Source organism: Microcebus murinus, chromosome 9 (genome assembly GCF_040939455.1).
Source record: "Microcebus murinus isolate Inina chromosome 9, M.murinus_Inina_mat1.0, whole genome shotgun sequence".
NCBI lineage: Eukaryota > Metazoa > Chordata > Mammalia > Primates > Cheirogaleidae > Microcebus > Microcebus murinus.
Window position 1 is genome coordinate 16442469 of NC_134112.1, and position 19493 is coordinate 16461961.

The 19493-nt window shown below is 41.6% G+C and overlaps 1 protein-coding gene across 4 annotated transcripts in view; it reads left to right on the top strand.

Annotated features, from left to right (window-relative positions):
• Positions 1 to 19493, top strand: part of ELMO1 (engulfment and cell motility 1) — a 504832-nt gene that overhangs the window by 27129 nt on the left and 458210 nt on the right. The window contains exon 1 of one of the 4 annotated variants that reach the window (XM_012777575.3): positions 16910 to 17769. The exons of the other annotated variants lie outside the window; for them this stretch is intronic. The gene's annotated coding sequence lies outside the window, so the exon portion shown is untranslated. Of the gene's footprint in view, positions 1 to 16909; positions 17770 to 19493 lie in introns of those variants that run through there. 4 annotated transcript variants of the gene reach the window in all.

Below are 19493 nucleotides of genomic sequence, written 5' to 3' on the forward strand. Positions count from 1 at the left end.
TGTTTTGAAGTGCACCCTGGGTGGGAGCCGGCCTACTTCCTGAGCAGCTGTCTCAGTTCCCCCTGCCCACGTCCTCCCCTGCAGGCCCAGCCCTGGGGGTGGGGAGCAGGGTGGCTGGCAGAGTCCCTAGGACCCTGGGGCCCAGCACCCCAGAGTTCCTTATCGCCTTGGGTGCTCTTCTCTCCTGGTTGGCTGGTGCTCTGTACCTGGCTTAGTCTCGTTCTGGGTGCCAGAATCCCAGCCCCAGCAGCACCGTGAAGCCCTTCCCTGTCCCCCTCCTGCCTTACTGGCCCTTTACTGCAGAGGCTGCAGTTGGCCTCACGCCTCTAGCCCGGTGACTGACACCTCCTGCATTCTGACTGCCTGTCTGTACCTGGGAATACTGTGTGTCCCTGGATTTGCCATCTTCATGCTCGGCCCCGCCCGCAGACTTCTTATTCCAAGTCTGGCCTGTAGCTGCTGCCCAGGTTACCTGGGCTGACTCTGGACACCCACGGCCACCCCCACGGTGCTGCTCTTCACCCATTGCAGAGTTGCGCTGGTGCAGCACGTTCTCTCCCAGCTACTGAAGTGCTCTCTCCTTGCCAGAGGCCTTGCTCTCCCTGGGGGCCTGGGCAGATCCAATTCCAGATTCTGGAATGTCCCCATGGGCCTTACCTCATTGAGAGGAACTGGGCCAGGCCACCAGACACTGCACTTTGAAAAGCAGGTCTGGTCTGTTTGTAAGTTGCTGACTGCTTGGAGTACAGTGGCATTGCAGGCTGCCTTGGGGGTGGAGGCGGGGAGAGCAGGGATGACTGAGCTGAACTAGAACACACTTAGGGGTCGAATATTCTTATTTGAAGTTTATTTTAAAAATACTGTTAAAGACTGTTTAAAATGTGCTGCACTTTCTACCTGTGGCAATCTCAAGCCCAGAAGATGGAATGGAGGTTTTAGATTCTCTCCCTGAATAGACAAGTCAGGGTAAGTGGAAAGTGCAGACAAGGAAGGGGAGCTGGTGGGAGCCTGGGCTTCGGGATGGGTTTCCTGGGGCTTAGAACAATGCAAATTTATTTTCTCACAGTTCTGGAAGCTTAGAGTCCAGAATCAAGGTGTTGGCCGCCCCAGAATGCTCTAGGGGAAGATACCTCCTGGCCTCCTGCAGCTCTGGTGGCCCCGGGCATTCCTTGGCTTGAGCAGCATCAGTCCAGTCTCTGCCTCAGTCCTCACGTGGCTGTCATCTCCCTGTGTGTCTCTCTGTCTTTGCATGCTGTTTTCCTCTTTTTATAAGGACACCAGTTATAGTGGGTTAGGACCCACCCTCGTGAGCTCATTTTAACTTGATTATATCTGCAAAGATTCTGTTTCCAAGTACGGTCACGGTTGCAGATAGCAGGACAGGACTTCAACATACCTTTCTGGCAGACACATTTCAACCCGTAACAGTTGCCTGTGATCCGGTCTTCCTATCCTCTCGGCAGTCGGGTGGCCACCAGCACGACAAAGCATGCTTTGCGCCTCAGTTTCCTTGGCTGTAGAGCGAAGGTAATAATGGGTGCCCTCTTGTAGGATTGTTGTGAGAATTAAATGCCATTGTGCTTGGCACAGTGTCCTGGCTCATAGAAAGTGCTCAGCAGGGGTTAGCTTTTTTAGGTAGTCACTTCGGGTCCTTTGATTTCACCAGCTAGTTCACAGAGACATTTAGGCCACACACAAAAGTGAACATTGTGACAGAGCAGGTTAACCCTTTTGATGTTCCAAAGCACATTTTGACTCACCTGTACACAAATTATGCTTCCAAGGTGGTTGTCAGCATTAATTTTGTTCAAGTATTTGCTTGATTGGAATCTCTTATGGTACTCTTTAATGTGAATGCAGAGTAACTCTCCCAGGGAAGTTCCAGATAACCTAGGCCTTGAGCTGGACTGAGCAAATGTGTCCCTGTTTTTAGGGTTGTCCTCTAATACATGAAGATAGTGTGATGCCCAGTTCCAGGGGCACCTTTCACATCATGGTCTGTGTGCACCTGCAGTCCTGCACTGCTGGGTGGGGCAGCCCTGGGTCCTTCCTGGGACTCGGTGAGGCTGGGGAGTGGCATCATCTTGGTGTGAAACTTGAACCGTATTCTGCTGGCTTGATCATTCAATGGGAATGGGATTCTCAAGATTCTATACCATATTCCATAGCTTTGGGGGACATATGTGCATATTATGTTATCCAAAAAGTTAAAACCTAAGAGTTGACTGCAAGTCAAACTGCTGTTTTCTTCCTTGCTTCATCTTTGTGAACTTTGGTTAGTTTTATTGACAGTGGACAAAAATGGACGTTTTTGGAGGCGTACCTGATTTAGGAAGTAGGTGCTACAACTTGAAAGCCTAAATAAAGCTTAGCTTTAGATTGAAGCCCAATAAAGGAACCATGTCTAGTTAATTCACTTATTTTTGTTACAAGTCAGTTGCGAATCTGAAAGCACAGTCTTGAATTTGCTTGCTCATTTAGTGGTACTGACAATCTGAAATGCTATTGTTAGACAGATTGCAGATTTCATTTTTTTAACTTAATTTGTGTGTGGGTCTATTGATGTTCTGGGAATTTTACTCTAAGACATGTTGAAGATGTACTGTAGCTATTGGTTTTATGAGTTGTTGAGGTACGATTAATATTTATTTCTAATATACTCTCTTCTTTCCTCTTGCCAAACAGATAATCAAGAATAAATGTTTAATTTTAAGGTGGATCCATTTACTTTGTATTGAGAGTTATTATTACTTTAATTCATGTTTCTTTTTTTTGAGACAGAGTCTCACTTTGTTGTCCAGGCTAGAGTGAGTGCCGTGGCGTCAGCCTAGCTCACAGCAACCTCAAACTCCTGGGCTTGAGTGATCCTTCTGCCTCAGCCTCCCGAGTAGCTGGGACTACAGGCATGCGCCACCATGCCCGGCTAATTTTTTATATATATATCAGTTGGCCAATTAATTTCTTTCTATTTATAGTAGAGACGGGGTCTCGCTCTTGCTCAGGCTGGTTTTGAACTCCTGACCTTGAGCAATCCGCCCGCCTCGGCCTCCCAAGAGCTAGGATTACAGGCGTGAGCCACAGCGCCCGGCCTTAATTCATGTTTCTTTCCCCTGAAGCCCTGATGTATCTTTTGCAAGATACATCTTTTTGTGCATTGGTTATTTTCCTTTTCATTATTAATTACAGGTATTACAACCATAGCAATGAACGTTTGTTGTGCACTTACTGTGCCAGGCACTGGGCTACTTTCTTTAGATGGATTATTATTATGATTATTTAATTTTTATATCATACTAGACTTTAAGTGCTGTCTGTCATAATTCACATTTTGTATATAATAAGGAGCTGAGACCTGGGTAAATGAACTTGCCAGAGTTACATGTTGGAAAGTGATGGAACCAGGATTTGAACCCAAGTAGTCTAGCTCTGGATTCAGTGCTCCTAAATCTTACACTCTGGATATTGCAGGTACAGGCACATCTTTGCATTTGAGGACAGAAATGCAGATATAACTCAGCACCTTTCAGTGATTCCAAAGGCCTCTGCATTTTCATGTATAATAAGATGAATTTGGGGGCAGCGGATTGGCTTTGCTCAATCTGTTTTGTTCAGGTGAACATCCATGCAAATTTGTACAGGCAGTAGCTGAAAGCAGTGGGAGATATCCCAACAGGGCTCCAGGTTGCAAGAGAAATTAGCATGGAATTAAAAATTCATGGGCTTCATATGCATATAACTGAGAATTGACTTAATTGCCATCAAGATGACTACTATGGCCCAAAGTGTGTGTTTTAGAAGGTAGCATGTTATTTGGTTTGGGGTAATTAATAATATTCAGGTTGAATCAACTTAGATAATTCGTTGAAAAAATTAAATAGGTGTTTTTGGCTTCAGGAATTTCTCAAGGTTTTTAACACAAGCTATGTGCATTGCAATCTACAAGAGAAAATTAAAAAAAAAAAAAAAGGAAGTATTAGTGTTTTTGAAATGTTCCTGACAAGTGTTTGCTTGTTTATTTGTTCTTGTTTTGTTTCGGAAGGGTAAGGTTCATTGTAATGAACCTTCCCAGGGGTGTTTTGGTTTAGATTTTTCCAGTGTAGCAGGTAGGAGAAAGAGAAAATTGAATGCTGACTGGCTTAAACAATAAAAAGTTGTGTAACTGAAAAGGTTAGAAGTATAGTGGGCTGTCGAATTATTAATAGATTGATTCATCCACTCTGTAGGTCATTTAGGGTTTGGTTTTTTTTTTTTTTTTTCTTTTTGTCTCTGCAAAACTGGATTGGACTTTGGAGCTGGCCCTTGGGCAAATTTCCCCAGCAAATGAGCAGGGTGGCGATCAGAGAATGGCAGAACAAAAATAATGAGGAAGAGTGAATGGGCTCATGGATGTTGGAGAGGCAGCCAACAGGTGTCCACCATGGCCAGTAATGGGGATATGCCTAATTTAGATTAATGTACGTATCAATCCTCTCTGTTCTCTACCCTGTAGGTATTAATATTCTAAATATGTTGTACAGTGGTTTTCTTCCCCCATCAGATATTTTGGATGAATATTCTATAGTCACCTCTAAACATAGAAAAATTTTCCAGCAGGATACTAAGAGATACTATCTTGTATATTTCAGTTTTCCATTACTAACCCCATAGACTTGATAGGATAGTAGAGTTGGCTGCTAACATCAAAGAAAATTTTCTTAGGAAAATGAATTCCATAGTGATCCATTGCTGTATGATTCATACTTATACTCAATATTATTTTGATATTAAAGTATTCCAGTGGATGTAAATCAACTTCTCTTCATTTACCTTTTCACTTTACTGCTTGCACAGTTTCTCAGAGAAGTACTGAAGGGTGTTTTCCCAAAGGACAGGCTGGAGCTTTAGACAGCAAGAAAATGAGAACTAAGGGCTGTAGTTTGCGTGTCACATGGACAGTTGTTTTGAGCCACGGGGATTTCTTCTGAGAAGTGAAAGATGGCTTCGGACCACTTGGTTCATTTGGTGATTGCCTTTTGCGCCATGTTGCACTGACTGGTATTTCCGTGTTTTGTTTGATAAATCAACTGCCTGCTATGTGCAAGGCATTTTGTGAGGAATCAAAGTTGAAGGAGACTTTCTTTCTTTAAGAAGTGCAGCCTTTCCTGGTCTTTCAGTCTGGTCAGGGAGACGAGGCAGGCACACAAGTAACTGCAACGCAGAAGACCACGTGCGAAGCCAGGCTTGGAGAAGGGGCTACAGGGGCGGCTCAGAGGGAGGAAAGGAAGCCTGGTGAGATGAGGAAAGCTGTATGTGGGCAGGGAAGGGAGAAGAGGAGTTTCAGAGGAGGGAGTATTAAGAAGAGGATAAATAATCATGTTTGGCTGGAGCCTAAGTACTCTGAAGCAGTTAAAACAGAAAAGTGAATCAGTCAAGTTACATCTGGTATTAGTGATTTATTGTTGTATAACAGATTACCCCAACACTCAGTGGCTTGACCCAACATTAAGCATTCAAGGGCCCAGGAGCAGTTAGTTCAGTGGTTCTGTCTCAGGGTCTCCTGGGGTGGCAGTCAGATGTCAGCCTGGGCTGCAGTCATCTGACGGCAGGAGCTGGCCAGGTGTCTCTCAGGGCTGCTTGAGTGTCCTCCTGACATGGCGCTGGCCTCCCCCTGAGTGAAGTGCCAACTGCTAGATGGGGATGATCAGGTGACAGTTGTGGTATCCTTTTTCTGATCTAGCCTTGGAAATCTCATGGCATCACTTTCCACCCATTCTCTGTGTTAGGAAAGAGTCACTAAGGTGGGTCTAAGGGAAAGAGGGGACTGGGATTAACTTTTTAATGGGAGCGTCAAAGAATGCACATGCACATTTTAAAGCCACTATTGTTCTTGAAAAAAAAAATGGCAGAACAAAAACAATGGTTGCATTGGTTTTTCTTTAGTTGTTTTTACATAGTGTTTATTTATCTTAGCACACTAACTTTGATTGGTATACACTGGTATAAATGATGTCTTCATCTAGTAAACTCGTTATTTAAAGTAAAAATCAGTAGTTTATTCAAAAGATACCTACCACAGAAGCCTCCTCCATAAGACACATAAAGTGTAAGTGAGCAGCTGAGGCTGGGGTGTGGTGGACGGGCACACCTTCCCTTAGCCTCAGGAGCACCCCACAAACACCTTGGATCCCCAGAACAGAGCTGTTTGGAAGCCATTCCATGGATCCATCCATTTTCTTTTGGAGTGCATTTTATTTGTTTGAAGAAATCATCCCTACTCAAGGATTTTGAATAGTTTTGCCAAAGGTACTCTAATCATAAGGATTATTTTCTGCATTCTGAATACGTAGTTGAGCTGTGCCACTGTATGATGGTTAGTATTATGTTATTTCTTCCAAATATTTTTTTTGGTTGTTATTTTTTCTGAGCAAAAATAGAGAGGTAAGAAGTAGTTGAGAGTGAGGAAGGGCACTTTGATTTGAACAAAATTTTCTCCTCTCGAAGCACATATTAGTTAAAAATATACACGGCCCGAACCATAATGCAGTGTTGATAGCAGTGAAAGACATGAGCCACCATTCTGAGTGAAATCAAAACTAAAGCCATCGATGACTATGTAATTAATCTCACACCATCATGATATTACTGCTGGGAAAAAAAAAGTGGGAGTGGGAGGCAGAGTTTTGAGAAATGGAGAATGTATGTGCTTTTGCATAAGAGTCTGATAATTACCAGAAGTAAGGGGAAATTTTTATGAACCAGATAAGGAAAAATATGCTCATTAGTCATATGAATATTAGTTTTCTCAACACAACAATATATTTCTGAGATTCCTCCCTGTACAAAAAGCCATTTCTATGGACCGTATGTATGAAAAGAGACCCTTTAATGCAATAGAGAAATTAGAAAAGCATAGTACATTACCTCTGTCTAATTTAACACACTTAAAAGGGCAGTAGTCAGCAAAATTAGATTTTATTTAAAGAATTTTGATGATGAAAAGCACAAAGATTAATTTTTCTCCACTATCACTTTCCACTTTCATCACTGCCACAAAAATCCATTGTACCCACTTGTTCCTGGAAAAGAAAGAACATATAGTTGCAGCAATGATTTAAAAATAAAGTGTTGTAGTGGATGTTGAAAGCCTAGAAGAAATTGGTGGCGAGTGGTGAATGTAAGAAAATGGGACTTTATTTATTTGCAAAGAAGTATGTAGGGAAGGGGAATATTGCTCTTTGAATTCATCCTTTAACAATCCAGTATTGGTACCTATGGGATTTCCCATTTAGAGTATTGGTAAGGTAAAATCAGTTGCTACATCTCCATAATTATTTCTTAAAATGGTTTTCTAAGAGCCAGGAAAATGTGCTACTTCTTGTTCCTACTTCCTGTTCCAGCTGTTTCAAGTTTTATTATGAAAATGTGTAAGTGGGAGTAAAAGCCGAGATCTTAGCAGAGTGCCTGGCGTGGAATAGGCATCGGCAAACATTAATTCCTTCCCTCCTCCTTTCATCCTTATGTATTTTTCACTGACCCCAGGATCCAAGTAGGGAGGGTGCCAAAAAGGGTCAGAGCAGATGGCCTATAAATTGTGTCCTTTTCTTCATTCAGCTAAAAACTCTTTTCACTCATGTCTTCTTCCCTTTGCAGCTTTGTCTGTTTCTCTCCAACTTGAAACCTGCCATTTTTTTTATTTCTCCACCAAGATGTGTCAGGTTGCCTTCTTTTAGGGCTGGGCTGGCAGGCCTAATGATGGGATCTTGTTACTCCCAGTGGATTAGTTTTCCCTTGTTTAAATGAAGAAAGTGATTATAAACCTGGATTACTATTCATCCCATTTTCGTCCATATGTGCCATTCATTCATTCATTTGTTCAACATGACATCTGTTGAAGCCCATGGTATATGTGTGTGTGTGTGTGTGTGTGTGTGTGCGTGCGTGTGTGTGTGTGTGTGTATGTATGTGTGTGTGTGTTTGAGGGATGAAAGATTCCAGGAACTGAGACGTCCAGCCCTCTGCCTAACCTTTTAGTGGCTCACAGTCTGGTGGTGCTGGTGGTGGTTGGGTTGGAGAGATAGACATGGAGATAAGTATGTACACTTCAAATAAGCATTTATTAAACTCTTGCTGTGATCAAGGAACTCAGTCAAATTTTATGTGAATATTAGGTTTTACTAAACTTGATCCTTTCTTTCAAGGAGCAGTAAGGAAAGAAAACACATCCAATTTAGCAAACAGAGCTTTGAATGTGTCAGTCACTAGACTGCTATAGTGCTAGGGAGTTCAGGCTTATTTTCATGTCAGTTACATGAAATAAGTTCTTCATATGCCAAAAAGGTGGAGACCATCTGAGCTAGAGTAATGACAGTGGGAATTATAGAGGAAGTCAGAAGCAAAATAGTCATAGAGGTTAAAGGCTCTGACTTGGGAGTCCTATATATCTGGGTTTGGATCCTGGCTCTGTTACTTAATAGCTGTGTGTCTTTGAGGGGAGTGGGGAGTTAATCACCTCTCTAAGACTCAGTTTCCCTGTATACAAAATGAAGATGATAGTGGTAATACTTACTGTGGCAGATTGTATTTTCCAAAGATGGCCATACCATTGTCTCTCATCACACATGTCTTTACAATATCCCCCTGAAACTCTTCCCATCTGGCAATAGAGTCTATGTCCCTTCTGTTTGATCTTAAGTGGAATGTTGCAACAGCCTTGGCCAATAAAGTATAGCAAAAGTGATGCTATTACAATTTGCAAGGGTATGTTATAAAAATGCTGTGCGTATCCGTCTTGCTACGCAGTGTTGCTCTTGGAAGGAAGCTAGCCACCATGCTGTGAGGAAGCCCAAGCAGCTCATGGAAAGGGCCAAGTGGGAGGAATTGGCCCACAGCTGACAACAACCACCAACTTGCCAGCTGTATGAATGATGATTTTACAAGGGAATCCCCCAGGGAGCCCCATTTGAGTTTCCCTGGCTGTCTGCATGGATCATAGACAAGCCATGCCTGCCTAACTCTGCTCAAATTCTAGTTTTATGAGCAAAACAAAATGATTGTCGTTTGAAACCGCTAACTTTTGGGATGGTTCATTACACAGCAATACACAGCCAGGACACTTGCCATATAATGTTGTGAAGAGGAGTCAATGAAATGATGCATGTAAACCAGCACAAAACTAGTGCCCCACTAATGATAGCTCCCTTCATTATCGATACTAGTTAAGAGAAGATAGTTAACAGAAATCAGCAGTAGTTCAAAGCGAGGTCAACCTGAAAAGCCACCCATGAGCTTCTGGTATCCAGTAGGTTTCAGGAAACTAATTTTGTTCAGTTTTTTTTTTGTTTTTTTTTTTTTAATTTGCAAAAGCCCTGTTGGGGTCAGTGTCCTGGAGTCCCTTTCTGCTGGTATTATGCTGCTGCCTTTGTGCTGAACTCTTTGCCCTCTGTTGTATGAGAGTTTCATTTAAGCTTTCTGTGTCATGGCCAGATTTGTAAACAATATTTAAATTTCCAGATAATTCTGTGAAAGTCATGCTCAGGGCTGTTATTTTATTTAAAAAACATTTTTTTTTATTGTGGTAAAAAACGCATAACAAAATTCACAACTTTAACCATTTTTAAGTATGCAGTACAATAGTGCTAAACATATACATGTTATTATGTGACAGATCTTCAGAATTTTTCATTGTGCATAACTGAAACTCTGTACCCATTGAACAATAATTCCACGTTTCCTCTTTCCCCAGTCTCTGGCAAGTACTGTTGTACTTTATGTTTCTAAGAGTTTGGCTACTTTAAATAACCCATATAAGTGGAATCATACAGTTTGTGTCTTTTTGTGACTGGCTTATTTCACTTAATGTTCTTAAGGTTCAACCGTGTTGTGGCATGTCACAGGACTTCCTTCTTTTTTAGGTTGGATAATATTCTATTGTATTTGTATGCCACAATGTCTTTAACCATTCATCTCTTAGAGGCCATTTAGGTTGCTGCTACCTCTTGGCTATTGTGAATAATGCTGTAGTTAACATGGGAGTGCAAATATCACTCTGCTTTTATTTTTCTACTTGCCACCGATAGCAGAATCTAGTTGCAGTGTGTTGGAGGGAAAGGTAGGGACTTTCTGAACTCATTGCCATCTTTCGTCCAGCCAGTCTTGGAGAGTGATGCATAATCAGGTAGCCATGCCGCGTGGATTCTTCCTGAGGGTTTCAACTTCACTATGTGTATCTGTTGTGTAACCTGGACACTGGTAGAATTCAACCTCTACTTATATGGCTTTGTATTTATTTCAGGGAAGTTTTGCAAGCATTACTGTCCCTTTGCCACATGTTAGCTGTTTCTTTACAGATGGGACATGCATGGAAAAACACTAATGCAGCTGTCTGTATTTAATGTGATATTCACTGTTCCTTACCAAAGTGGGCTTCTAAGTAGACTTCACACAAGTTTTTGAAATTAATATTTTTACATTAATACATATTTTTTAAAAAATAATAGTTTTTTTGAATAGTTTAGGTTTATAGAAAAATTGGGCACAAAGTACATAGTTCCCATATCCCCTCTTTCCCCTGCAAGGGTCCCCCTTTTACTAACATGGTACATTACTATGGTACATTTGTTGTAAGTGATGAACAGGTATTGATACATTATTATTAACTGAAGTTCATTGTTTGCATTAGGGCTTACTCTTTGTTTGGTACAGTTCTATGAGATTGGACAGATGCATAATATTATGTATCCACCATTTTACTATCATACAAGAGAGTTTTGCTGTCCTAAAAATCCCCCGAATTTCACCAATCTCTCTCTCATCCCCCAAACTGCTGGCAGCTACTAATGCTTTTATTGTGTCTATAGTTTTGCTCTTTCCAGAATGTCATACAGTTGAAATCAGTCTGTAGCCTTTTTAGACTAGCTTCCTTCACTTAGAAATATGCATTTAAGATTAATACATTTTTTATGCTTTGATAGTTCTTTTTTTTATCACTCAATGTTATTCCATTGTGTGATGTACCACAATTTATTTATTTATCCATTTACCTACTGAAGAACATCTTGGTTGCTTCTGTGTTTTGTCAATTATGAATAAGCCTGCTGTAAACATTTGTGTGCAGGTTTTTGAATGGATGGAAGTTTTCAACTCATTAGTGTAAATACCAAGGAGTGTGATTGTTAGATTATATGGTAAGAGTATGTTTAGTTTTGTAAGAAACTGCCAAAATATTTTCCCAAGTGGCTGTGCCATTTTTCACTTCCATCAGCAGTGAACGAGAGTTCCTGTTGCTCTACTTCCTCACCAACCTTTGGTGGTGTCATTGTTTTTTGTATTTAACAATTCTAATAGGTATGTAGTAGAATCTCATTGTTAATTTGAATTTGCAATTCCCTAATGACATAAGGTGTTAAACATTTTTTTCATATGAGACATGTTTGTACATTTGTATTTAAATTTTTAAAATTTTGAACTAATTATGATGAATAAGAAAATACAAAGAATAAAAAGGGTGTTAAGAAGTCCCTTAAGTCAGCTTCCCCCAAGTGGTCATATCTTACATAGAGGTAGAACATTATCAAAACCAGGATACTGACATTTTCAGAATATAATGCACCAGACTACAGACTTTACAGGGACTTCACCAGTTTTTACACGCACCCATTCTGTTTTCCTATGTGTTTATAGTTCTATGAAATTTTACTGCATGCATAGATTCTTGTAGCCTTGACCACAGTCAACATACAGAACTGTTCTGTCACCACGGAGAAACTCCCTGAAGCTACTCTTTTATGGACGCATGCTCCCATTAACCCCTGTCCCACCCCTAATCCCTGGTGACCACTGGTCTGACATATGTTTTTAAAAAATATCACTGGAGTTATTGATCCACTTTTGTGTCTACCTCAGTATAGTTTGAGAGTTATTAATTGATTATTCTTCCTTTTGACTTTTGACATTTGTGGGTCTAGTCTCCAGTTAGTCAGGATGAGCCCATGTCTGTGTAGACGGGAAGCTTTTCTTAGAAGAAATGTGTCAATGTGTGTGCCACCTGCAGACCTGACACAGCCATTAGTGCTTAATGCAGCAGGTGAATCAGGTTGATATTACTGTGTGATAGAAAACCTTGCTAAAGGTTCATTAGCAAGTTCCTTTAAGGACTGACCTACTTTAGTTCATTTTAAAACATGATTTGATTTACGAAAACACAATGTAGAAATAATTGTTAAGGAGAGATACCAATTCGTATTCAGTAGCCAGCAAATGTACCACCGTTAGAGCCTGGGAGCATGTTGGGAGGGACACGAAATGAGGTAGGGGCAGGGAAGGCATGGCTGTGGATGTGGAGGCATTGTGAGTTCCAGGCCTGGGAATGGTTGCTTGACAATAAGGCTGTAGCACACAAAAGACGGTTCTTTAGGATATCGGGAACATTCTAATCGCTCAGGGTTCAACGTGGAGAAAAATGTATGTCAGAATTGACTATTGACTTTTTTTTTTTAAAGGAAGAGGAAACAAGGCACGTTGTATCTTGGGGTTTGGAGCACCCAGCCTCCAGTGGCTGCTTAAGAGGTACATGAGTGTATCAGGAAATTATTTCGTTAAATAATTAAAATGTAAAAACGACTTTATTCCAGAGTTCCAGAGCAGAGTTTCTCGATCTCGGTGCTATTGACATGTTAGGCCAGATAATTCTTTATTGATGGGAGACTTTTCTTTGCATTGTAGGATGCAGTTTCCATTAGCATTCCCTGCCCAAGGTGTGACAAAGAGAAATGTCTCCAGATATTGCCAAGTGTCCCCATGGAGGAGGGGGGAGTTCCCTGTTTGAGAACCACTGACTTTATGTATATAATATATACATACACATACATACACACACACACATCCATAAACTATATATAATATTATTTTCTAATTTACATAAATAGTCTGGTATTTAGATATTGTTCTACAGCTTGTTTGGGCCATTCATAATGTGTTTGAGATTAAGCCATGTTTATAAATATAACTTTTACATTTAACTATTTTATATTGGGTCACCTTAAGACTAGATTACATTTATCTATTTATAGACATGGAAGTTGTTTCCAACTTCACCATAAAAAAAATCATTCTTCAGTGCATATTTTTGTCCGTGTCACTCTGAGCATGTGTGTGATTATTCTGGATTGAATAAAAGCCCCATAGAATTTTACTCAACTTTGTTATAAATCACCAAATTGTTGTCCACACAGGCTGTGTTAATTTGTGCTCCATGCAGCGGGGTATGTGATACTTTTTACTCCATAATCTACCGACATGTGATATTGATGACTTCTTTTAGTCTTTGCTCATCAGAAGGGTGAACGTGGTATCTTGTTGTAATTTACGTTTTCCTGATTGCTAGTGAGTCATCCAGTTTAAACTTGGAAGGACCCTTGAGATTGTTTAGACACCACTACATTTTAAAGACTCAAAACACAAGACTAAGATTATTCTTACTTTCTTACTGCTTTGATTTTTCTTTCCTAAGAATATTTCCTTTTTATAGTTGTATGTCCCTCATTATTTTGTCATACTGAATTCAGTATCTCAGCACAATGGAAACTTTTCACATTTGCAGTGAGAGTGGAAAATACAGATAGAGTGGGGAAAAAAATCAAAGACTTTGGTGCCACACATTTCCCCCTTGCACCATTTTTCCCTACTAATCACCCAGGAGGATGGCTATTTGCTGAGCTGATGGTGTTTGATGCAGGGCCTGAGCCAGGGAGGGTACTCAAGCTTTCGGATTAATGATGGGCCAGACCCTAAAATGCAGGGTTGAGGATGAGGTCCTCATAGAAGCTTGAAAATACCCCTAGAGCCAAGTGGTATCTCGGCTCACAGCTTGAACCTGCTTCCCTGATTCCGCCTATAGCCACAGTAGACTGGGAATTTCTGATAAGGGAAGGAAGTGTTGACATTTTCCTTAATAGGGTGGGTTCCCCGGTGAACTCTGACCCATGCTCCCATGGTCAGCCCCCCTGAGGCCAACTTCCCGGGGACCAGCCGTTGGGACAAGCAGAGTTGACCCCTGGGGCAGGGCAGCACTGGGCACCATGCCCTGAGGCCAGTGAGTTCAGGACACTCTGGTTTCTTCTATAAAGCCTCTAAAGTATCAGAAGTCAACTGGCTGGGCTGGGATTCAGCCAGTTTGTGTTTTAACTGCCATAACATGAATAAACCTATCTTCCTGACCTGCTCATTCCCATCAGAGACCCGACACCCTGAGTTCTAGTAAGCATGCCACGTATGACTTCAGTGCCCCATGCACCTGCAAGTTTAATTGGTTTGTGGCTGCCTAAAATGTCAAGTGAAGGAACCTATTGCCTACGAGGATAGCATTTGCAATCGTGTGCATTTCATTTCATCACAGATATTTGTGTCAGTTAAAGCAACATGGAAGTGTTTTACTTGAAAGACCTATATTGTTTTTGTGTTTCTCTGTGACTTGGAAGAATAACTGCAGATAAGCAAGCCTTCCCCAGAGTTAAAATTCATGGGCTTATATTTGTGCTAAATGATGCCCATGATGCAGTTTAATATTTCATCAAGCTGAAAATATTTCTTGCTGAAAGAGACTTTATTTACAGGATTTTTTTAAAGCCACCGCATGCAGGATAGGTGTCGAGTTCATTTGTGTGTCTGTTTCTTCTGTGATTGGTGTATTGAGTAGGTGTCTGCCGGTGACCTTCTGTGGGCAGCATACTGTCCCAGAGAGAGGCCCTGTCCTCCGGAGCTCTCTGTCAAGGGAAGAAAAGACATGCAAACAGATAGGCACTAGGAGAGGAGATAGGTAACCAGGTGGCATGGAACAGAGAGGAGGCAGTGATAACCACTTTTGGGGAATCTGGAAGTGTTTCCAAAGCAAGAACTTTCCTGCAATATCCTGAGTACTGCATGTGGGCTTGAAAGACAGAGATGGGGTCCAGTGAGACAGTCTGAGGCTGGAGGGGCTGGGGGAGTGGGCCAGGAGCCAAGGGCATTCCAGACAGAGGGAACAGTAAGTGCAAAGAATGGAGCTATGAGAAAGCCTGATTTTTTTCTGTGGAGTCGTTAGCTTTTATTCATTCTTATTATTGTTTTGGTTTGGAGGTATTAAAAACACCCAGTCCCTACTCTTGGGAATGATTCATTCAGATACAATCCCATTATCACTCAGAATGATGCTGCCTCACACAACCATGTGAGTGCCCCAGTTGGTGGCCCATATTATCAGATTACTTCATTGATCTGGCCACAGTGACTTCTCTCCAGGAGATGTTTGCTCAGCAAATGCCTTCTTCCAGCAAATTTCATAGAGCCCATACTTTCAGTGAGGACTCCCCATCGTGTGCCATCAGCATTTAATTCAGAAAAGATAAAAAAATTAAAAAAGGGGGGGAAAAGAGGAAGGGAAGATGTGCTAGCCAAGCAGTAACTGAGTGTATTTTTTTTTTTAAGACTAGATATTTTTCCTTAAGCAATAATTACCCAGTTACAACATCAGTCTACTTAGAACTAAAATTTTAAGCCAGCCTTCCAAACCCCAAAGAAAACTACGGGGAAAAAAGATCTGGGAAACTTTATTGGTATGGTCCTTCTTTTTATACTGAGTTTGCAAACCTTGCTACATTTCCACAGAAGAGTTAGATCTCAACACTGATTAGCATCTGGGCCTAGCAGATGGGGAGTGATTTAACAATGTCTTGGTTGTAAGGAACCTTTATAGAAACAATCTGAAGGGTCTGGGGAATTTATTATTTACTGGGTCGTTACTCCCATTAACATAAGGAAGCATCTAAAGGATGCGTTCTTTGCCAGAGATGTCATTGTGGGAGGTAAAAATAGCATGCAAAGTAGGATGCGCTAGAAAGCTGAGCCTGTGGCCAGGAGAGGCAGTGATAGGACCAGGATGAGAAAAGAGCTTGGGATACCCATGGTCATCCTGGTGCATGGTCACCTGCACTGGACAGTGGGCAGTGTGCATTGGAGAGTTGGCCACACGGAGTGAGGGTGGAAGGGAGACCAGCTAGACATGCAGAGATGGTCTTGTTAGGGGAGGATCCGTGGACCAGTGTGGATGGAAAGTGCTGGCCGTCCATGCCTTAAACTGGGTTATTTTCTGGATTCATTTGAGAAGAAAACGATTATAATTTCAGGGTTCCCCACCCCTCACCTCCTCTTGCTTTTTTCCCCCTACTAATAATAGGTTTTTTGTTTTAGAACAGTTTTAGATTTACGAAAAAATTGAGTAGATAGTACAGAGAGTTCCAGAAGATAGCCCCTTTCCAAACAGTTTTCCCTGTTATCAACATCTTGCATTAGTGTGGTACGTTTGTTATAATTAGTAAACCAGTATTGATCCATTATTATTAATTAATGACCATAGTTTACATTAAGGTTCACTCTCTGTGTTGTGTGTTCTGTGGGTTTTGAAGGTTGCGTGATGCCACGTGTCCACTATTACAGTATCATACAGAATAGTTTTGCTGCCTTAAAAATCCCGTATGTCCACCTCTTCACCCCGCTACCCTCCTCGTGGCCTCCAGGCCCCTGGCAACCACTGATCTTTTGACTGTCTCCCTAGTTTTGCATTTTCCAGAATGTCATATAGTTTGAATCATACAGCATGTAGTCTCTTTAGACTGGCTTCCTCCATTTAGAAATATGAATTTAAGATTCATCTATGTCTTTTTGTGGCCTAAGAGCTGATTTTTTTTTTTAATTGCCAAGTAGTATTCTATTAGCTGTCTACACTACAGTTTGTTTATTCATTTGCCTACTGAAGGACATCTTGATTGGAATAAGGGTTCTATAAACATTCTAGCATAGGTTTCTGTATGGACATACATTTTCAACTCGTTTGGCTGAATACCTAGGTATTGTAAGATTGTATTGTATTGTATTGTATTGTATTGTATTGTATTGTATTGTAAGACTATGTTTAACTGTAAGAAGGTGCCAAACTCTCTTCCAAGGTGGCTGTACCATTCACCCTTGCTTTTTAATTTGCCACATGACTTTAGTTTGGAAACAGAAATTAGAGATAAGTGGTAGGAAAATATAGGTGCCACTTAAGGTGGAACCTTCTGATTCTGAAATATCCAGAGAACTGTGTTGTACTGGGTGAGATACAGTAATAAAGACCAGACTAACAGTGTATTTTAGTTTAAGGACATTTATTGCTTACTTAACCAGAAGTGACAGGTGGTTTCAGATTTATTAAGATTTGTTTGAGTCATCAAGGACCCAAACTCTTTCTCTCCATCTTACTCCCCCATTCTAAGTATGTTGGCCTTCTGTCTTTGGGTTGCACCTCATGGTGTCAATATGGCTGCTGTAGCACTGGTCATCATGTTGTTACACACTTAGAATGAAAGAGGAAGGAGAAACGCCAAGAACTCTCCTCTTACTTTGTCCCTTTTGTCAGAAAAGTGAAAGCCCTTCCAGAACCCCCCAGCAGACTTTACTGTGATGTCTTCTTGACCACAATTGGGTTGTGTAGTCACTCTAGCTGTGTAGGGGCCAGAAAAATCTCTCTAATGTCTGCTCATAGTTTCTTCTTAAAAGGTTATTGTCAGCCACAACCAGGCCTCACTCATTTATCCAGTGGAATATTTCAGGAGCTGATTGTAATATTTTTGGCCTCTGTAGGGGAGTAGAAATATCTTTTCCTCATCTGTCTCCAGGTTCATGGCTGAGATTAACAACGGAAAAGCACATGAATTTATTTAATAGACGTTTTGTATGCCACGGGGGCCTGCCTAAGGAAAGGAAGAGCTGAAGAAGCAGGTAAATTGTGTATCTTCATGCTTGGGTTTGATGGGGAGAAATTCCTGGAAAAATATGGTTGGACAGAGAGGGTCTGATCTAACGGTAATACACCAGGGGTGACCTAACAAGGCCTGTTTGTTCATTTTCTTCTTGTCTCCCCTGTGTCTTTGGATCTTTTCCTGTGTGTATAGGGTGGGAACCTCTCTCTTGGGGGTCTTACAACCTGCTTCAGGGAAAGGTTAGAAAATCCTTCCTAGGTTTTCCGAGCTGCTTTGGGGAGAAATGCAAGGGGAAGGTGACAGTGACCTTCCCACTTCTGCTGTTTTCTCAAATGCCAAGGCGCCATGTTTTGGGGTAGCGTGTTCTGAACCCCATCACCTCAATGTCCTTATTTCATCTGTCACATGAGGGCTGAATTATTCAGTCACTTTAAAACTGTGTGTCATGGAGCCCACATTTCTGATACGAGCTAAGGGATCCCAGCAGGGAGAATGAGCAGGGCAGGGCAAGCCGGGCTCTGGCTTCCCGCATCTTCCTGGACAACCTTCACTTCCTCCCAAGGTCCTCCCAGGTAGGGCTCCTGGAGGGTCTCCTTTGAATTAGGCTTCTGCAGCTGAAACTAAGGGTGAAAACATCCAGTGAGGTGGGTGTCGCTTTCAATTCTAACAGTCGGACTTTTGGACCAGAGTGAGACAGGGCTATTAGTGTCCTAAGTCCTTTGCAAAATCCTCAGGGTTCTTGCCTTGAGAACTTTACCAAATACCCAAGTTGTGTGCAAGTTGGAAGAAAATTGGTTTTGTCTTCTATTCTAAGGAAAAAGGACTTTCTTTGCCATTTTGAAAGTGGTTTAAATCGTAGCTTTTCCTTGACAAGGAGATGGTCTGGAAGGGGAGATAAGAAGACAGGTGTTGCTCCTAAAAAGTGAGAGGTTTGATCTTTCCTGGTCTCTTCAATTGTAATTTATCAAAGGTCCTTGAGTAACTAAAAAGGGTGATCTACGTTCTCTTCTCCCCTTTCTCAATTCCCTCACGTGTTTGTGTGAAATCTGTGGACTTTTCAGATGGGCATTTTATATATGGTGCGGTATTTAATTTGGGCAGGAAAAGGTTGTGGACTTTGAAAATGTATCTGAGTGAAAATGCCTTGTTATTGGCATGTGTGACTTGAGATGATTTTATGAAGCTTTAGGGATAGAAAAAAACACATGAAAACAGAAACAAAAACTAGGTCTGTGCTTCCTAAGGATGAATCTGCTGCTGGGTGAAAGCCAAATTTTTTTTTGGGAAATAATTCCAGTGGCTTCATGGTTTGCACAGCACATTGTGATGTGTGGACAGCGTACTGATGCTGATTCCGTCCTGGTCCTGGGAGGCGGCTGGCTGTTCCAAGCATGTTGGTGCAGTGTTTAAAAATAAAGGAACCCTGCTGTGTGGGAGACAAAGGGCCTCAGTACCGAGTGAGCATATGCTGTGTGATGATCTATATTTACACGTGTCATCTCATTTACAATTACAACGCGCAGCTCCCGCCAGAGTAAGTGTTAGCCCATTCTGCTGTGGCAGACAGTGACATACCAAACTTGTGCCACGTTACAAAGCTAGGAGGTGGCAGAGCTGGAGCTGATGTCGTCCCAGGAGCCTGTGCATTTATTTGTCACTAAATCAATAGCTGTGCCCTCACTAAAATTAATTGGCATTCCTCACATCGGCACAGGGGGAGGAGATCTGGCGATTTTTGAAACA